This window comes from Paralichthys olivaceus, chromosome 8, assembly GCF_024713975.1.
Source record: "Paralichthys olivaceus isolate ysfri-2021 chromosome 8, ASM2471397v2, whole genome shotgun sequence".
Lineage (NCBI taxonomy): Eukaryota > Metazoa > Chordata > Actinopteri > Pleuronectiformes > Paralichthyidae > Paralichthys > Paralichthys olivaceus.
This window is the reverse complement of record NC_091100.1, coordinates 21,470,208-21,488,789: the sequence shown is the minus strand read 5'-3', so window position 1 is coordinate 21,488,789 and position 18,582 is coordinate 21,470,208.

Sequence of the window (18,582 nt, the reverse complement as noted above, 5' to 3'; positions counted from 1 at the left end):
TTAAAGTCTATTTTTATCTGTTTAGAGTTATAGTTTCAGCGATTGTTGGTCTCTGAGCACTGCCAATGGTGTTCGACCTACACTCAGTACTGTGCCTGAACGCCTCATGTGTAGACCTTGAAGGAGAACTGAAGAAGCTCTTCTAATGTGCTGCTCATACTATGTCTCCCAGATATGATAGTACAAAATCAAGAAAAAATGCAGTGCTATTACACTGTTCTTTTACTATTTTTTCTTTGTAAGCTTTTTGGATTAATGCCATCACTGTGCATTTACCAGCAACACAGCAGAGTAAAGCACAGCTATGGTTGGATTTTGGCTATTACATTGCTTTTAAACTGATGCTTGCACTACACAGAACATTTCATTAGAAATGTGCTTTGAATTCAAACAATATACAGAGGTACAGAGAAACTAAGGTTAGTTTTTCACCCACCCCTCTATCGGCATCGAGGTAAGTAGATAATGAGTGAAATTTTATTTTGGGTGAACTATCCCTTTAATGAAAACCAACAAAGAGAAAAAGTGGGTGAGCCAATAATCTGGCCAAGATGAATGAAGAACAGGGTTTAAGTATTGCTTGGCTGATGAGCTGAGGGACGGCTGGTTTGGGGACAGGTTAGAGACCTAGTAACCAAGAGAGTGAGGAGTGTCAAACCCTCAACATGGCAAAGCAGTCAGATCCACCTTTATGGTTATTTCAAACCTAAACTTTCAATTGTATTTGTCCCCAAAGGCAATTTGTGTTTACAGCAAGGGGTACAACACATAACACAAAACATATAACATTAAAGAACATGGGCATGTAGTACAATAACTCGACTACTGCAACTCCCTCCTGGCTGTTCTACCTGCTAGTGCTATCTGACCTCTGCAGCTCATCCAGAATGCAGCAGCAGAACTGACTGGTCTTGAACTTACTTAAGTTCACTCACACCACACCACACTGCTCCTCCGCTCCCTTCCCTGGTTACCAGTGGCTGCCCCATCTGTTTCAAAACACTAGCACATGCGTACCGTGAAAAAAACAAAAAATATTTAGTTGCACTTATATGACACTTATATTGTAGCACTTGTAGTTTTTTTTGTTTTTTAAGCAAATTGTACTTACTTGATTCTTGTTGTTCTGGGTTTGTTCCCTCATGGTTGACGCACTTATTGTAAGTTGCTTTGGATGAAAGTGTCAGCTAAATGTTATGTAATGAGGGATCAGCTTCTTGCTATCCGTAATACAAACAGCCATCATTAGGGATATAGTCATCAGAGACATCATTGTTGACATCATCACTGTTACGACCATATAAGATCCAGATGGACTCTTGTATTGTCTCATGTCATTAAAAACATCACCACACTGCACACTCAGCCAAGTGGTTAGCCTTGGTCACACTAACTCTTCCCCCATCCTATGTTTAAAGAGAGATGGCTGAGGGGATGAACGAGTGCTTGTACCTGTTTGTCTTAACGGGGGGGGGTCTGATTAGAGAGCCGGAAGGCAAAATGCATGCAGGGGATTGGAGCTGTTGGATAAGATGGTATTAGCCTTCCCTCCTACCTGTCTTTTAAACAGGTCAGATAACATACATGAGCTCCTATGATTTTACTGCTCACTTTCATTATATTGGTTTGTGAGTTATTGGCTTTGTTGCTCAGGTTTCCAACAGATTAAAGAAACAATCAAAACAGACTTGATATAAAATCTGTAGAACAGAATCATGAGGAACTAGTCAACGTGAAAATTAGATAATTTATGTTGGCAGAACAAGCGTTGCCAAACTGAGTTATTATCAATAATCATTCCAAGGTACTTGGAGTTCTCTACAGAGTCTACCACCTGTCCCTTGATGATAGTACTCTGAAATTTGAGGGGTGACGCCAAAAATCAATACTCATGTCCTTGGTCGTCACATTTAGTAGTAAAAATGCATTGTCAAACCAATGTACATATTCATCCACAATAGGACCATGGCTGTTCTCATCAGCATGGAGGAGACTGACACAGAGTCATCAGCAAATGTTACGATGAAATTGTTATATGTATATACAGGATAAAGAGGAGAGGTGAAAGGACACAGGCCTGAGGAAGCCCTGTAGATGATGACAATGCCGCTGACATGTATCCGTTCACCCTCACTTTCTGGGTTCTATTTGTCAAGGATCCAGCCCACGATATTAAAATCTAGACCAACGTTCTTAATTAGCTTATCTATTAAAATGTCAGGTTGGATCATGTTAAGACCAAATGAGAAATCCACAAATAGCAGCAAGATTTTTGTTACCTTCAAAATGTTTAAGAAGAAGATTTATAAGAATGGTACTGGCATCTTCTACCCCTTGCTCAGCTGTGTAATGGGTCAAGCAGGTGCTCAGTGTTGACAAGAAATCCTTTAATCAGCAGTTTTTCAAAGGACTTCAAACCTAGGGAAGTCAGTGCAACTGGCCTAAAATCATTGAAAACCTTGGGGTGATTGGTTTTGATCACTGGGATAACTATGGACTGCTTCCAGCTGTTTGAAGGACTTAGCCACAGCATGTACATGAAATCGAATGGGACCAGAGCATGGTAGTTTCTTTTTCAGCTCTAAAAAAATAAGAAAAACTGGTTGTGCAACAGTTACACAAATAAAGAGACTTGTGTTTGACTATGCATGGTAAATGCTGCTAAATGCCATCTGTCAGATAAACTATGGTAAAATTTAAGAGATGATACACTTTATACAGTAATATAAAAGTAAAGTAATGAGTAATGAGATTACTTCTTTTTTGAAAATGATCAATGAAAATTGGTAATAATGATAAAAACAAAACAAAACTAGTTTTCAGCATTGAATGAAAGAATTAAAAAAATAACATGCTGTTCACAAAGTTTGGTGACTTTTACCTCAGGAAAAGAGAAAGGCTAAGGCACAATAAGGAATAAAAAGTAGAGGATCAGAAAGAAGTAACAAGAGCTTTTATAATAAGCCCATGGCTGCGGAGGAGGAAGAGAAATGGTAGAAAAAAATGAAAGGAAACCTATCCTGCTCAAGGATAAAGAAGAAGATCACGTTTCCTTTCAAAAATATTAAAGGTACTTCCTTCTCCGCTCTCAAATAAAATTCAAGGATTCTTTTAAGGTTGAAAGAAAATACGCTGGATGAAAAAAAAGTTTGTGCAGATAATGTCCTGAAAAATGTTCCTTTTACATGTGATAGAATACCGCACCACACCCGATGACACATTTACATATGATCAAACCATTAAGTCTGTGAAACTAATGTGGTGTCCTCCTACTAAACAACAGGGGGCTAAAACATGTTGATTCGTGTGGAGAGGCACACTCAGTCGGGGAGTTTTTGTGGAGTTGCCAAACGTGACGAGAGAGATTTGAATGGGGGTAAATTTGCAAAATGCAGCAGCGTGGAGGAAAAGTGACAGAACAGAGGAAAGGGTAGTTTGGGGGACAAGGGAAACACATAAGAAAACAGTGGTTAAAAAAAGGACGTTAGACTTACAGCAAGTTGACTGTAAAGGAGTGAAAGAAAAGGGTTTGTGCAGTTCACCACCACAGCCTGTCTTGATGGTTTGTGAAGATTTGGCCACAAGAGCATGGAAACATAATCTAGAGCTACAGAGCTGTTATGTGTTGATGCATTCACTATTTTTTCTCCAGTTCACATGATGAACAGCACACACACACACACACAGAGACTTATTTTTTTCAAGCTAGAAGGCCAGAGAAAGACAGTAAATAAATAAACTGTATCTGTAAAAGCAACAATGTACATTAAAGTGTGTGTGTGACAGATTGAGAGGCCAGACAAAGAGCTGTGAAATTATGTTGTAAAATGACACATCCACATCCCACATTATTCAGTGTGTTTGTGTGTCTTTTATTGACACTGGCAGTTTGTGTGTCCTCCCTTGCTATGTATAGATTCAAGTGCCTGTTTCCCTTTGTGCAATTGTGCACTAGGGAGACAAAGGCTCCATCTCCATTCAGGGGCCACATCCTTGAAAGGACACAGTGTACTCTTCACAGGACCTGAGGGCCAGGCAGCAACTCTTCCACTTCCTTCCTTTTGCTTGCTTTCACTTTTTACCACAGTAGAGCATAATAGAGCCTCATGTTGTTATCCGAGTTATTGCACTGGCATTTGACATCCAGGTAATAAATATACTTTATATGAGGGAGAAATGCGAATCTTAACTGGATATAGTCCTAATTATACAAATGCAGATACACTGTCCCCTCTCAAAGTTTTAGAATGGCAAAGACAATTCCTTTGTTTTTGTTGCCCACTGTAGAAAATCAAAAGATGAATGAGTCAAAAGTTCAGAATTGTGTCTGTTTATTTTAAACCACCTGTTTTTTAAATGACTAAAAGTATTGGATTGTGACTGTGGTGGTTCTTGTTGTCCTTGTCAGACTGATAGTTTAAAAATGAAATAGCTCAGAGTGTCTACTCTGGGTTTTTGTCATGGTTTTCATCAGTGAAAACTTTTAAATAATAGAATAAAAAAACAGCAGCTGACATCAAAGTTTGCTACAAGGACAAACAACAGCAGAAGCATTGTGAGTCAGTGACATCACTACCAACCTCCACAGGGCAGAGGTGAAGGTATCATGGTACAAGAAGAGTTTGCAGAAATGCAAAGGAGTTTGGATCTTTATGGGTGATGTTAGTCAGTGTCAGCAGCAGAACAAATTCAGACGTGTACAGAAACATTTTGTCTGCAAATGTACAGAGACATACATCTGAAATAATCAAGTGGGAGACAATGACCCAAAACACACTGCCAACTCAACACAGGACTTCATCAAGGGGAGAAGGTGGACGTTTTTTGACATTACACGTCAGTCACTGGACCTTAACTAAAGAAAGCATGAATTTCACATGAAGGGAGAAGGGTCCCTCGTCTCATCTTTGATCTTAAACTCAAATATCCCAAGGGCACATCAAAACCAAAGCAACCGATCTACCTTTTCCAATAGTTCAGAATGGGACTACATATGTATATGTAGGCAAAGAAACTAAGGTAAACATCACATGGTAAAGGACTTTAAATGGCACATTTGGATTTTATCATAATGAAAAACAGAGAGATGAATTTATCCCGGTAATTCTCCCACTTTTCCATATTGGTAGTATTGCAATCATAATATAACAACAGATCTGCAGCTCCTGATCTGTGCAAAAACAGTTGTAAGCATAACATTAAGATCACCTTCATCTGGCAGATTCAGAGCATTCATTAGTCATGCTTTTAGATTCTTAACCTGTAGAAATCCAAGGTTCACTCTCCTTCTACAAATAATTTGCTCTCCACCAGATCCTTAGAGAACTATGTTGCTCTTTACTAGCTTAAGGTTTCATCATGTTCATCTGCTAGTTGCTTATTTTGTCCAAATGCTATGAAGTACTAGCAAGAAGCACACAGTGTTTTTCCATTTCTTATTGTATAGTTGCAATACAAAGTGCCAAATATGGACAGAAGGGATGACTACTCAAAAAATCTCTCAGTATACATTTGGCATATGATTATTGTAATGTAATATATTGGGAAAAACCAAAACCTATAATAACATTGATTCATGATGTCACCTAGTCCTAACGCTTTGTGACACGTGTTATATTGGTGAAGACCAGAAACCTATGAGGGGAGATGGATAATATTGAAGCTCAAGAAGGAGATGATTTAAACAGCTCTCGTTATATTCACATGGAGTTCAACTCTTTGAGTGATTATGAAGTTATTACCTATTGTGATACTTTATATTTTGGGTTATTTAACTTTGCAAGTCAGCATATGCAGTTCTCTGCTACAGAATATGCAGTTCTCTGATACCTCGGCCCAAGCCCTTATCACTCAAGACGGTGGGTGAGAACCTGGTGGCAAAACTTTGAGAGTGCGCCCCTTCTTGCAGCATGGTGAAGAATTGGGCAGTTGAAGTCAAATGAGGCAGAGATAGCCGGGAAGCTGATCCCCGTCCTGGAAGGCTGACCACCATCATAACGCAGGAGATCGACATCAAGATCCGACTTCTACATCGAAAGGGATTGTATGGTCTGCAACCACCAGACGTTAGGTTAGGTTTTCTAAAATTCACTTTAAGCCATGATCTTCTCAATCACTTGTCCTATTCAGTGGTGCAGAGTTCTTCTGGGAAAAATAAATCTATAAGAATATATTTATGTGCACATATAGGATAAGCATCACTGGTATCCTCCTGATCTGACATTGTGGCCTACACATATATATTAAGCTGTGATCTGACGCTGAGTGTGACCTGTGTTGTGGTCTGGAGCTCATCTCCTGTTTTACCTTTCCACTTTTTAATCAGATATCAAGGTTTTGAATAATGAGCCCTGTAACAGCACTGAAACCCACTCTGCTGCCTGTGCTTGCTGAAGTAAATGCAGCTATACTTAATTGCATAGCAAATGCTTGTTTTGGTGGAATGCCAATTAGTAGCATCTGTCAGCTTTTAAACAAGTCTGGCAATCTGTGCTTTCATATGAGTTGACAAGACATGAGACAGAACTGGGCAGATTTACTTAATACTGATGCTCAAGGCTGAAGGGAATTCATGTTCCTTTCTGACCAAAAATAGGCTTGTTTTGTGTCCAAGATTTATCGTGATTAACTTATAGATATGGTTTTATATTTTTAATAGAAAGAAAAATGTTTTTCGTGATAATTGTCTTTGACGAAAATCAACACAGCCTCAACCCCATGGAGCACCTGTGAGATGCGACCAGTGGAGATGGTCATTGTAGCAGCAGTGTGGTGCATCTGACTAAGCGGGCACATGGCTGTAGCTGGCACAGAGCAGCAGTCGCAGCTGCTGGTAATCGGGTCGTCAATACTAATGTCTACTTAATGTCTCCTGCAGTGACGCTGGTCTGGCACCCTGCTGGTGTCTTCATCCACTGTCAGAACGGCCTCTGGACCATATTATGGTCCGCCATTTGCTGCTGTTAGCCTAGATATACAGTATATATTCAGGAAAGAAACATTCTCAGGTGTTCCAGCACATATTCTGGTCCTTTGGCTGTGTACGAAATCACCCACTCATTTACTGTCCCTTGCTCCCTATAAAGAGACTTCTATGTAGAGGACTAGTGAGCTCATCTGCAAAAGAAAACACACTTTCGGACACTTCTCTGCACTGGTAATTACATCATTGACGCAGGATTATGACATTCAATAACAACGTCAGCTGGTGGAAAATCCCATAATAAATGTTCAATATTTATTTTACACTCAGTAGTAATATTCTTAGGTGAAAAAGCACATTGAATGACCATGTTCAAATGTAGAAATATACATGTTTACCAGAGTTGTGATGCGCCTATTATATATTACACTGCCACAACTGACACTATGACAGGTTGAGCTGTACTTTTGCTCCGTTAGTGACCATAGGTTGTATGCTACTTTTCACAATGCATTGTGGGATACAATGAGTCCACTATAGGCCTATATGGTATGAACATTTTCACTAAACATTAGGACAACTCTACAAAACGGTAAACTGAGTATTTGTGGATGATTTCAGAAACAGCCTTTGACTACCTGCTTTATTTATTCCTCTGTATTTGTTTGCATGCTCTGCATTACCAACTCTGCTGACCATATGAAGACCAAAGTCATTCTGCCTCCTCAGTGTGCTGAGAAATGTTCCAGAGGTTTATTCAGGTATTACTCATTTCCAAATGGAATTAGGTTGCATCTTTTATTCTGCAGCAGCAAACAGATCTGCTTGAGAAATTACATAAACTGTCCTTTCATTGCTTTGCTTTTTTTTGATGACGCTGTCCCCTGTCTGTGCATTTAACATTCAATGGTTTTTCTGTCTGCACAGGAAGACAACTTCCTTACACAGAGCCAATCAAATCATTTCAATTTACAATGCAGTTGCATAAAGCCCTTGCTGTCCTTATTTTATTACTGACCGTCAGTAACACTGAGAGCCAGACACCAGCCTGAAATATATTGAGCAGACTTAACTATGATGCTTTCTAGCTAATGTCTCCTTTGCATCTCCAAGCATGGACATGTGTTTTGGCACCTAAGCTTGCTAACTTAGCTGCTAACTAAATGTCCATTAGGGAAAAGTGCACTCATGCTAATATGAGTTTGCAGGTTATTTAATCTTGCTAATTGGCTTACCAGCTGTAGCACATTAACTGGCATGTAAACGTAGCTACTGTAGCCGTCACTAAACGGTGTAACCATTACTTCTCAGTGCTGCCCATAGGCATGAACCCCCTAAGCAGCTATCAAGTTCATTTCCACACCGTGCAGCCCATTGCATGTGCAAATGGCCATTTTTCACATTTCCTTCCCATCCCACACACATTCAAATTTAATAATAGAAAGTGTAATTACCTTGCAGTTGGAACTGTCCAGTGTGTAACAGACATATCTTTTGTAGTGGTGTTATATTTTTTTTTACAATAACACAAATGCCTTTGAAGATTAAAGTGCAGATGCATCTTTTTCCTTCTAAATTCCTTTTATTACTTAATTTTTTTTATTTTTCCTCATTTTAGCTGGATGAGTTTTCAGTGCCTCCCACTGGAAAACGTAGAGAGATACTGTCCGAGCATAAAGTGATTCTGTGTTGTTGAATAAAGCATTTTTGATTGAGGTCATCACAGTTTTATCTTTTTACCTTTTTTGAAGAACTCAGCGTCATTCCAATTTGGGGTTAAGCTGCAGTATTGTACAGCTCCTTTTAGACACTGCAATGTCAGTTTCTTTCATTGTTACATGTAGGTATACAGACAACAGCCTGGTTATGAAAGGTAAAAACACAGTAAGCACTCTGCAAAAGACCGATATTGAGTTCATTGTAGTTTTGGACAGCTGAGAAGAGTAGTATGAAGGCAGATCATGTGTCCATGAGCCCAAGAGGAAGAGCTGGGAAGACGTCTTAAAGCTTTTCTCATTAGCCTCAACATTTCATTCACATACACACACATATACACCTATCTCTGTCAGTGGGAGCTCCCCCCTTCCTCACTGGCTGCTATTGATTAAGTCTGTGGAGCTTAGAAACAAGATATCACACAGCAACCAATCTCAGTTTGGATTATGTCATATCTCTCTCTCTAGCTTTTCCCTCCACTACACCGGTACGCTGTGCTACTTTTGCTCAAGTGGACAGATCCTCAAGGTGGAAAGAAACTCCACCATATATACATCCCTCAATATCGAGCTCCCCTCTGAAGCTCTGCAAATCATTTTTTAGAAGCTGACAGTTGTACAGAGGCTCTAAACTCAGATGACTTCAAGGTGTTTTTAAAAGTCTAAGGTAAATTTAACTTTGGCCAAACATTTGTAGCTCTAGTCAACAAACCTCTGTGACATGTTGTAAATAACCAACATCAGAATTGATGGGTTAGGGTTAGTGCAGCTGTGTGCAGTCTCATCTAAACATTTGGCTTGTGTGACAATTTAAGCAGGTAGTTGTATTCATTACGTTAAGCTTATGACAAACACAGACCTGCAGTGTGTATGGTTATGAAACTTCTGTGGTGCCAGACTCAGCTGTCAGTCATGACGTGTCAGCCCACTTGTAAAGCATCAATGAAATGAAACTAGTTAGAAACAAAAACATGTGAACATAGGTGAACATCAGTGTGATAAGAACTACCGGAAATGACAAAAAACATCTTTGAGAACTATTTTGGAGGACGCGAAGCAGATTATTAATTGAACCAGCCACCAGGGGGCGATCAAGACACTCTGCATCACTTTTTGGTAGCCGTCATGTCATCAATCTTAATATACAGTCAATGGTTTCAGCAATGACATTTGGATACATCTATAACCTTTCTTGTATATTTCCTTCCAACCCTCCTTCTTCCTGTTCTCTATCAAGCCCTTCACCTCATCCTTGTTGTGTGTGGAGTGTCAGCTAGCTTGGCCATCAGGAGCTTGGTATCAGCCTGCTCCAGGTAATATTAGCTTGAAACCTTGATGGGAGAGAAGTTACAGTTTGGCATATTGATCGACAGCCGTGAGCCCCCATCACTGCCTTTGGCCTTTTCAAGCTGTTATAGGACAAGGCTTCCTTAAAACTTTTAGAGAGGTATATGTCTGCACTGCTGCCAAGCTGTTCAATAAGTCCAGGTCACAGAAGCCTGTCTATGGTAAGATATGTCTTGAAGCATATTTCAACAAGAAAACCCCTCTTTCTTTCATTTGACTCAGAGGAATGAGTAGCCTTGAAAGTCGGGATTCTTTTCACTTAAAGGGTTTTACAGAAATTAGGGGGTGATTTGGGTGTGTGTGTGTGTGCGTGCAGACAGGCTGGATGTACTTATCTCCTGTAACTCATGCAAAGAAACTTTGTCATAGAAATCTTTTAAGGAAAAGCAGTGTGTGGACAACAAACACTTTAATTCCACTGTATAAATAATGTTGGTATCAGTAAAAATTAGTGGCAGGAGTACAAAGTCCTACTGTTATTTAACATGCTATATGATGTAAATAATACATAATACACGCATGAATAAGATATAATGTTCTGTTTCCTGCAGGGTTTTTGTGCGCTGGACAGGGTATCCATTTTATGTGACATGACAAGTGAGATGTTGAGTAAAATAACATGCAAATCATAAGATCCAGATATGTATCAAGATGAATGGAATTTCATTACGTATTCAGTTGTCTTTGGTACATAAGAAAGAGTGTGTCCCTGTTGCAAGGCCTGTCATCATGGTTCAGTCGTGAGGCAGGGGGAGTTTGAAGGATCTCTTCAGATCTATGGCTGCATTTGTTACGCCAGTGTAAAAGTCCACACTATATTAATGTCCAGTGGCACAGCAGTACAACCAAGCTGAATGGTGTGGGTGGTAGAAGTGTAAGGGTGTAGGGGAAGTGGTGAAAATTTAAAACCAGATAAAAGAGGCTTCAGTTGAAAACTGGATTCAAACCCACACTGGCTGCTTATCATCCCTGTCAAGAACAAAACACTGCATTATTTTGCTGAAATGTGGCATTATGAAACAAAACCAATATTTTATTATCGGGGAGACGAGTTCAGGCAAACGGATATGATCTAATGACCCGGGATAGACAACAAGTGAACACCAAAAAAGTAGAAATGAAAGAAATGGGGAGAAAGGCATCATAGGTGAAAGGTGTCATGGTAGAATAAAAGGTCAGGGTGGAGGGTGAGGTGAGGCTGGTTAATATTTATGTCTTTTCTTCAAAGGCTAAACCTGGTGCCTCATCATTACAACAGCTCTCCCTCATCATCTCACTCTGACAGTGGAGGAACAAAGATATTTTTATTTAATCAGGAGATATGTTTTCAGTAAAGGAGGACTTTCCCTTTAATAAGATTTTCTTGAATATTAAAAGGAAAATGAAGCTATGTTAATAATATAAGGCAGCTTCTTTCTGCTGGTATGTGGCAATAATTAAGTCCCTGGAGTGGTGCTGTGTGCGTGTGTGTGCGTGTGTGCATACCTACACTGTAAGCACATGTTTAATAAAGTGATGTCAGTTGTTAACTATTTTTAATGAGTTTTGCACAGAGGTTTTCATCTTCTTAAAATCCTAATTCAGCCTTCACTGTCTGTCATACAGAAATATATTTGCTGATGGGGACTGTGTGTGTGTGTGTGTGTGTGTGTGTGTGTGTGTGTGTGTGTGTGCGCACACAGTAATAATTGTATACGGTCGCAGTAGCACCTGCAATTAATGGGAGTCAATTATGCGCTTGCACTGCGACTCCAATGGCAGAAAGTTTTCAGTTAATTGCTGTCTCAGTAGCAGAAAGTGTCCACTAGTCATAAATGGAGCATGGGATTTTTTACTATGAATATGCAGTGTGGACCGGCAATGACAACTCCAATGGCAAAAGCAAATACAGGTGCAAACTAGATTCAAGTCCAAATTAACTATGGGCAGCTTATATGATATGCACCGCACTTCCAAATGAGGATAAAACTGGTCATGCATAGGAAATCCTGCGTTAATTGGGGGGAATTGGCAGGAATTAAATATGGCACACATGGTAATGATCTATGAGCTTGATTATGCAGACGGGGTCCACTCTCTGCGAGAGAACGATTTGACAAACAATGTGCTCTTGTGATAGGCTGTGAATTTGGCCAAACGGACGATATTTTGACAAAAATGTGATAAATATGACCATTTTGGATTCCTCCCAGTGGAGTCCATGAATTTCAAACACAATGGCTCAGTTATAGTGATAGTAACAACAGACCAATAAATATAAAAAGTGCTGCAAACATTGTCTACAGAGGATCATTAAAGGTGCTTCATGTAATTTTGTTTCAAACATTGCTAATTGATCGAATGTAAAGACATAACAGTAGTTTTGTATTTTTGTTAAAAACATCTGTGTATTGTATTATTATTTCAGAGGTATCTACTGAAGGAAGCAAGCTAACCTCCAAGACATGGCCCCTCACACCTTGCAATACCACTTTATTCCTAAAGAGGTCGTAGCGACTGTATCATCCAGTCTGTCCCCAGTCCAACATAAGGGACGAAGACGAAGTGCTGCGCACAAAGTGGTTTCTAAGTTTCTACCAATCACGTTGAAGGAACAGAGCAGTAAAACACAAAGATTACTGAAGCACATGACAGGCAACTGTTAGCATCAGCGCCACCTGGTCCGGGCACCTGATTGGTGGATTCCAAACAGGAGTGTTGGATTCTTCTAAATTACATTTCAAGCTGTGGGTGGAGACAGAGGAGCAGGGTCTTGTCATTTACAAGTGTTGGATCATAGTTTTTTTGGTAAACCTTCCCTACTGTACCCTATGTGCTCTGATTTTAATATTCAATAGGTCTTAATGAAATAACCTTTCTTTCTTTCTTTCCTGTAGCATTCAGGTGCTAATACAAATAAATGAATACAATTTTGGTAAGTTGATCCAATATCAACCATAGAATAAGTGAAGCTACACTGCTCTGCTCAGACATTTCCCTTGGTTATTGAGAGCAGAAAAAAAGAAATGATGTTCATATAACTTCTTCAGGTCGGCATAAACAAATTTTTCCTCTCCATCTTTATAAGTTGATAATACTACAATGTTATTATACCCCTAAGGGACCAAACAGAAATCACATTAGCCATATACTCTTCAGCTACTGCACATTTAGTGTACACCTCAACTCTGTTTTACAGTTTGCATGATTTTCATGCATGAAAGTGTATGAAAATCTACTAGGGTGTTAAATTTATAAAAACGTGTTGATTGTCTTGGAAATAAGATAATATATTCATATATATATATATATATATGGTAAATCAACACTTAGTTTGAAATCATATCGACAATCCTCTGTACATTTCTGAGGAGCTGATATTTGCATGTGCGATTAACTCTTTTTTTAGTCTCTTGAAGCTCGCAAGCTCTTTCTTTTCTCTGAGAGTCTTAATATCCCAAAGGGAGAGGGGCTATTTAATGCTAAGTGCCAATTACTAGCACTCTAAGGTTAGCAGGCCAAGCTAGCCCACACGCTGTCTGCACTTTCTCTACAGCAGGAGACAAGCTTCCAGCCCTCTGACCAGACACATACTTCCTCTGTCTGTCACTCTCGTCTCCCTTTCTTTCCTTCTTTATTCTCTTTCAGGTGGATCCTTCTCTCTTTCTTCCTCCTTGCCAAATTGATGAGGTTGGAGGGTGTTCATTTAAATGCACTGGAGCATTGCTGTAATAGAACTGCTCCGGCACATGTGCACGGAGTGTATGTGTCTGTTTCTTTGTGTCTGCCTGGGTCTTTGTCAGTCTTTTTGCATGCTGCCAGTGTGTGTGCATTCAAGGGGTTCTGACGTATTGCATGAATAGCAACTTTCTCTCCCCTCTGTGTGTGTGATACAGTGATACAGGCCGTATGCTTCCCCTCAGCGATCAAATCAAATAGGGCCCTCATCTCCCAGTGAAGCTCATTCAAAAACAACAGCGGTGATTGACAGGTGCCGTGGGCGCCGCATGCACACAGAGACGCACAAAACCACATCTCAGCTTTATCTGTCACAGCGAGGCAAAACAGTGTGTCTGTGAGGAAGATCTTGACTTTGCATGCATTATGCATTCAAGCATGTGTACACTCATGAGCACTAAAGAGAGGAGGGGGACCAGCTCTACTTAGAAGGTATGGCATTGGTGATCTGCGACAGTGGGATCCATGTCTCATCCTGCCGAGCATTGCCTTTGTTTCCTGTTTCTCCACAGACAGGATATGACCTTGTTCAAGGGAAATTACGGGCCTCGCCTGCCTGATAATGAAACAATATTGTCACAATGTAGGTATGAATACACAGAGACGCACTCACATCTACACACAGCATTACAAGATAAAAAAAAGACAACAGAGCTAGTGTGAAAGTGTGTGTAGGTGTGAAGTGAAACAGACTAATATATCTTCTGTGCTCTACTATAAGAACAGTGAGATAATACCGTGTGTGTGTGTGTGTGTGTGTGTGTGTGTGTGTGTTTGTGCTTGCATGGGGGTCTTTTAACCTTAACAGTGGACATTGAACACAACTTAATTCACCAAAACTGTGTATACTTGAGTGTTCACAAAGTAAATAGGGAAGTTGGGTTGGGGATGGGTGTTCCAGAGGTTAATTCAGTAAGTGACTTAAAGGTTTGACCTCAAAGTGTTTATTCATTGTATCGTTTTGTGCATGAGCTATGTAACACAGCAGTCATGATGTTCTTTTGCCCTGAAATGTGTTTGAATCCGTAAAGGCTTTCTGCCAGAGAGGCTAAACATTCAGAAAGTAATTGATGTTAACTAAGTTAAACAAGTCAATAGATAGAACAGAATAGATTAAAAGAAGTTTCAAACCCAGTCTCCTGGACCTATTTGCACTCTGTATATGGACTGTGCCTCTCTTTAGACTGTCTCACTTGACCTCTTGAATCTTCTCTGGTAGAAAGCCTCTGCCATTTAAAATACATTTCAAGAAAAAGAAAGACAGGGAATGTTACATAACTTGATCAACATACGTACCTATGAAGAAATTCAAATTATCCCATAGTCCTGAGAGGTGAATATTAGCCTTTTGTGTACAGAATGGCTATCATAACAAAAATACACAAATCCTGAAATAAATCAGGACAGCAGGTGAAATTTTTTTAAATGAACCTGGGAAAAAATTACACTTCACTTGCCTTTCAAGGTTTCCGCATTTTTAGTCTCCACCAACTGATGAAAAATATATCTGGTTTGACAGCTGCTAAATCCTCCATGCATTGTGCTCACCAGCTAATCATTAACTTTTTGATTTCTTGTCCTCGGCTGATATTTTTCTTTGCTGTCTGTCGCTCACTTTGATGATAATTTAAGCCTTTGGTCACAGTGGTGCTGAAGGCCAGGGCAGGGTAATCGAGTGTAGGCATCATTAGAATGTGTTGATGTGGTGTTTAGGGCCAAGCAGCTTAAAGGCCATGTAAAGCAAAGTCAGTCATTTGTCTTTAACATGCATGTTATGAAGTGACTATTGAAAATGTGGAAAAAAGAATGGGAACTATATAGTACTGACTTGTGAAGGTTGACAGTTTTTACTGCATTCTTTGGATCCTGAGTTTTAGAAGAGTCCGAACTGGGACCGCAGATAATCATCATTAACTTTATTGATCGGCATGCATTACACTGTGTTGCCTTCATTAGCATAGCTTGCCCCAAAACTTTATACCACAACTAGAATTCCATAGTATCAATGATTCTCTCTCACCACAGTTGCAGTTGTCTGCTGCTCACACAGGCAGCGTGTCTGCTGCTGCTCTGCAGTGGAGCTGCTATGCCCCGAAATGAAAACCAAGTCGTTCTCTGCCGATCAAAGGCTAAGGCCACACGCTATCACCTGCACAGATGCACACATGCTGAGTTGTGATGAGTTCCAGTTCGTCAGGACAACAGAGAGCTGTGAACAGACGACGCTGCAATTAAACACACTGACATTTATTATATCAGAATTGATTTCATCGCTAACGTAAGGTGCTGACTAGGTTAGTTCCTTGAGCAGCCTAGTTAGGATGGGGTTGAAGAAACAGCTTTATCAGGTTTTTCAGATATTGATAAAGTTCTCTATGCTTAAAGATAAAGTGGTGCCAGTTAAGGACAAGGACTTATTTATTTCTAATAGTTAAAATTTCATTTTATTAAAGCCATAGGAATGTGAATCAATCGACCCATGACTGAATTTTATTACTGATGATTAATATGCTGCTCTGGCTTCACATGGCCTTCCTTACTCATGGTTATTTAAAAAAGAGCCCGGTCTTCCCCATTCCGTGTGTTTGGGCAAGATACTGAACTGATGGCTGTGGTGTTTTCAAAGTGCTGCTCTGTGTTTGAATGGGTGTATGACCAAAAACTGTTCTAGAGTGCTTTGCATTGTCATCAAGATATAAACACTCACCATTTACCAATGAAGGAGTTGGGATTGAGACTTGAAAACAACTCTAATGCTCAGTGAATGTGGCATATATTAATATTCATATGGCAGTGCTTGCCATAGTTAGAGAACAGACTTCACACGACCTCATGTTGTGAATTCAGGGCTTTTCTGTGAGCTGTGTTTCTGGTTCAATGAAGTTTCCTTTTTTTTTTTGCAAAATACATCAATTCAGTTTTGCTCCCCAATTAGTCTCACTTACGTTTTTCCATTTTTTCTTTCTACCTGCTAATACAGAAACATTTGTGCATTTATGCCTAAATAAATAAACACACACACTAACACTGGTGGTGTTTTGTTTTAAGCAAGCCTCTAATGCTGTGTTGTATATCTCTAATAACACAGCTGTGACAATGGAGGGAGCAGAGCAGTACAGTTAACTCAGCATGCGGTCAAGTTAAGCTTGGAAAATGGTGCACCATGACATCCATTACCCTGTGCTGAGTTCATCATAGCAGAGACAAAAAGAAAGAAGTAAGCGACAACCTGTTGAAACATTCCAAAATGTTGACATTTTCCGATTAACTGTAAAGAATGAGCAGAAGTTTTACACTCTCTCAGGTGAGCTGAAATGTCCATCTTCATCCCTCTAGTTTAATTCTTTGTGCACTTTTCATTTCCAAAGCTCAACACTGAATCCTCTCCTCAAATTTTGCAGGGTGAGAAAAATCATCTTGTCTGACTCCCTTTTATTCAAATACAGAAAACATGCAAGGGGCATTGAGATGCACATAAAATTTGCCTCAATATGCAACTGGTCCTCCTTTGAACTCTCCCACGCTGTGTGGCAGAATAACTCAACTCAGCCTCTAGTTGTGAGATCAATGCCTCCCCAAGGTAGGCTGAGACTGAAGCCCCTTTAACACAGACATCCCGCCATAATGCTTTTAAGTGGTCCCCACATTATGCCACCTCTGCTTGTTTGTACTCAACCAAACGAAGACAGCTTTTTGCCAACCCCATGCGATTTTAGAGAGCATGCCGGCGTTCCGGAGGTGTAAAATGGAACACAGCAGCGGTGGCGCCTGTCCCACCACTCAGCCTGCCCTTACTTGCAGATGTTGTTTCGGCTCTTTGACGATCTCTGCTGCCAGTGCAAAGGCGGAACAACAATCCCTGCTGTTCCGTATTCAAACCCTTTTTACTGAATAGCAAGGCTGGAGAAAGGCCCAACATTACCACCTTGAAGAGGTTGTGTAAAACGGTCCTTTTTGCAGTAGGATTAGAGAGGAAACAGAATACCAAACAGACACGAATGGACAGGGGCCAAATGAACCAGTCAAATAGATAAGGGAGGAAGGAAAACACAACAGTAGATATATTCAATTCATTTTCTTAAGTCACAGATCCCAATGTATTTCAAATTCCATAAAACAGGTTTATATTAAGTCCTGTTAGCTTTACATTCATGTACATATAAAAGTTTCTGATGCAAACAAACCAGAGGTGTTGAGGGTATATTTATATATTTATATAACAGGAATGTAAACAGGTCAAAAAGAATGGACCTCCTCAGTCATAAAGGGATGGGTTCTTCATGTGATGCCATCATTACCACACCAAAGAGGTTATGTTTTAACTCCTGTCTGTTTTTTGTTTGGTTTGTTTGTAAGCCAGATTATGCAAAAACTACTTGACGGATGAGCACGAAACCCGGAAGGATGTGGTACAAGAAAATATTTTTTTATTTGGCTGCAGGTGCTGATCCAGGATCACTTTGTGTAACATTGCGAGACATTTTCACTGATTTCCCAGGGATTGATTAATCGATCTTGATTTTTTTTAAAGGCATTGTCAGGGAACTGATATTTATGAGTGTGTACAAGTCTGTACACACACTTAAACACCTTGGATAAGGTATGCACTTTAGTGCCATTCTGTTATATATAACTATTGAGAAACTACACCAATCCTTCTGCTGGAGATTGGTTTCACGTGTCAACTGGGCTTGGCTTACAACATCATTAATGGTATTGGTGTCTACCAGAACAATAATTAATCAAGGGATAAGGAGTTTGCATGTTTAGTTGATAGACATAAGACCATGTTGTCTGTAAAATAAGCTCCCGGAAGGAAGAGGAAAATTTTGTCCCAAACACAAAAAACAAAATCATCTTTTCCTTGTCATCTTGTCCTTG